We start from the raw sequence: 3,424 nt of genomic DNA, 5'->3' as shown, positions 1-3,424 counted from the left end.
CTGCTGAACTGGAAGATGTACTCTGTCCTCCCCTTCTCTTAGAGAAATCGTAATCTCTTCTGGGGATGGAGTGAGGAATGGAAAAGTGGTTGAATGAAAGGCTGTTTTCAGTCAACTTCATCCATTTGGCTGCAAGAAGAAATAGTAATGCTCCCTACATTCAAAGAGTCTTGGACAGTAAGAAAAGAAAAACAGTGTGATGTTTTTCAGGTGGCACTGTATTTATAGTGCTGCTTGAGATGTAAATAGTGACAGTGCCTGGGAAGGTTAGACTTGCAACCAGAGCAAATGAAGTCGAAGTCACGACAGGATTTTACATGCACATCTGGCAGCAGTACCACCTTGTGGAAGTATCAAATGGAACCAACCAGGGATTTCTTTGTGCTTTTCAAGATTATTTTAACACATTGAGATGCTTGTGCATGAGTAGTCTCTAAATTCCTGATTCATAAAATGTGTGTATTGAAGAACAGAAACCAGTTTCCATCAACAGTGGCATAAAGATGCCAGACTTTCAGGCATGGCTAACTCCAGAAAGAAATGAGAATCTTGATAGTGACTGTAGAGATCATGTACAAGTATGCCTCCAAGTCCTATAAGGTAACCTGTGTTTCTACAGTTGACATCATGGATATGGTTGATTTGGTTTGTTTATATGTTTTTAACTTGTGGTTCAGTAGCAGTAAAAGCTCTAAAATCCTCTTGAAAACCTTTGTAAATATGGTGGAGCTGGCAGTTTCTTTATAACTCAATAAATTCACTTGAATTTAACTTTGCTTCAGTCATTCTTCCTTCTACTCCCTTACTCTTGTCTCCAGGGCTGAAAGGTAAATAAAATGATGACTGACAGTTGTTGATTCCATGATGCAGTCAGTTGTGTTAAAAGAGTGGTGGAGCAAACGTGGTATTGCTGGAGGGAAATAGGTATGTGTCAGAAGATGTGGAGGCACTTGCATAGGAACAACAAAATAAGCATTTGGTTCCAGAAAAATAGAGCTAAACATTCACTGTTTACCATGCTTGCTTTTAGTATAAAAAGAAGCATTATGTTTTGAGGGTGTTCTTCAATCACAGAACTCCCCTGTGGAAGCACTCCCCAAGAAGTTCTCTGACAGAAACTCCATAGGAAGCTACTCTGTAAAAGGGAATTATACTATGTAGAAAGGTTTTTCAGAGGAGTGCAATTCTTATCCCCCTTTTTGCTGTCATGTTTTGTGGTATTGTTATGTATGCTTGATGTGTTCCACTGGATGGTTGAACATACTGCAGTCAGGAGTACAGGGGTTTGTTTTGTACCTACCTGTTCTGTTAACACTAAAAGTGGGTTACAGAAAGAATAATGTAGGATATATATGTAAAACCACTGTAAACTGTATAACTCAAATGTTTTTCTTACTGTTTGTTGTGAAACTGGGTGTTTAGGATTGCTAAGAGAATCCTAGGCAGGGGAATTACTGCTTGCCTGCTTGGTGTAACCCACCATCTGTCGTCGTTCTTCTTGGCTCCTAATAGCCCTGCCAATTTCTCATCCTCTGTTTGATAACTTGAACTTCATTATCCAAGCACTGATACTTAATAGGCAATATTAATAAAAGGTCCCCACCCACAGCTTATTTGGCTGCTTTGTCAGCAAGGCCATTACCAATATTCACTGCAGTATTACGGGATTGATGTGCCTTGCAATGTGTTACTGCTGTCTTTTGGGGTAGCTGGACTCCTTTTAACAGTTCCTATATTATTTGCCCTTATTTTATAGGTGACCTTGAGTAGTTAACAACCCCTTTTCCTTCTGTATGGCCTCATGGGCATGAACAATTCTGAAAGCAAACTTTGAGTCTGTCCATACGTTAATGATTTCACCTTATGACGATTCCAGAGCTCTCAGTGGTGCAATCAGCTCTGCTTTCTGTGCTGATGTGTTGGGGTCAGGGCTTTAGTCTCTGTTAGCTCATGGTGCATTACTACAGTGTATCCTGCTTTCCAGTCTTCACAAAGCTGCTACTGTCCACAAACAGCTCGTGGTCCAAGTCCTTCAGGGGTGTAGCTTGTAGGTTGATACGACTGAAATACACCTGCTCAATAGTCTGTAAACAGTTGAGTCAGCTCTCCTGCTTCCGGATTGGTTGTCAAACACACTGTTGGGTTCAAAGGGTTAAGTTACTTTCAATTCTTCATCTTCTTGTTCCAAATGCACACCCTGATATTTTAACAGCCTGCTTGAGGAACGCCAATGGCTGCTTTTCTGTTCCAGGATGGTGGTTACCATGCGAGGTACAAACACAGTCCATTTTTGTCCCATAATATTCAATAAAATTTTCTGTTATAGGCTCTAGTCCTTTTCTTGCTTCCAGTTTTATAGGGCATTGATTCTGTCTTACCAGTCTGATGTTTGGTTTCAGATGGATAGTTACTCATTCCGCATCTTGTGATCATCCTGGTACTCCAGCAGCTCACCCTAGCAGGGTGACTGTGTTCTCCACTTCCTCCAGTATATCTGGCTTGGTGTCTGGTTTCTGTAACAAAAACACTTGGGCCTCCACAGCCTTTTCATCAGCAATATGTATCTGAATTTTTCCTCCTTTAAATGTAATTTATGCATGTTGTTTACTCAGTGTACCCTACCTAATAACAGCATGCATGGGGCACTCTGATGGGTCAACATCCATTTGTCATTTTTAAAGGTTGAGGGAAAGGCCAGTTTTCTTTCTGCTCAGTGGCACCAATGACTGAAGCTGTTTGTTTGCTTAATTGGCCTTTACAAATATTTATAATAGAATAGGTAGCACCTGTATCTACAGGAAATTTTACCTCATTCTGAACCTAACTGTAACCAGGGGCTCTGTTGGGGAGGGTTTCAAATCTTCCTGAAGTCCTCCTGAGTCATCTTCTAAACTAATTTTCACTGCCTGTCCAGGCATTCCACTGAATCTTTGGTATTTATTTGACTCTGAGGGCATTCTCTCTTTTCCAGTGCCCTCTCTGTTTACAAGTTGCGCACCGATCCTTCTCTCAGTGAACCCGTGGCGTCTGTTCACAAACATTTCCATGTAATCCTTCTTTCTGACCCTTCCCTCCTGGACCATCCCCCCCAGTCCTGACTTCCTGTGTAATAGCTACAGCCAACAATTGTCTTCTGCTATTCTTTTCCTTCTTTTCCCTCTTAGTTTTGATGTCTCTGTTATTGTACACTCTCCAGGCTCTTTCCAGCATTTTATTGAGATACAAAGAATTGGAACCTTCCAGTTTTTGCAGCTTGTGTTTAATATCTGGATTTGATTGTCCAATAAAAATATAATTGTGATGCATCAACTTTTTCAGGGTTCATATCAGTATACTTCCTAGCTGTTGCCATAAGTCTTTCATAAAAAGGCAGACAGAGATTCCCCTTTCCCTTGTACTACTTGATATAATTTTGACCAATTCT

This window comes from Nestor notabilis, unplaced genomic scaffold (genome assembly GCF_000696875.1).
Source record: "Nestor notabilis isolate BGI_N333 unplaced genomic scaffold, ASM69687v1 scaffold32153, whole genome shotgun sequence".
NCBI classification, from domain to species: domain Eukaryota; kingdom Metazoa; phylum Chordata; class Aves; order Psittaciformes; family Psittacidae; genus Nestor; species Nestor notabilis.
Note: the sequence above shows the minus strand (reverse complement) of the source record.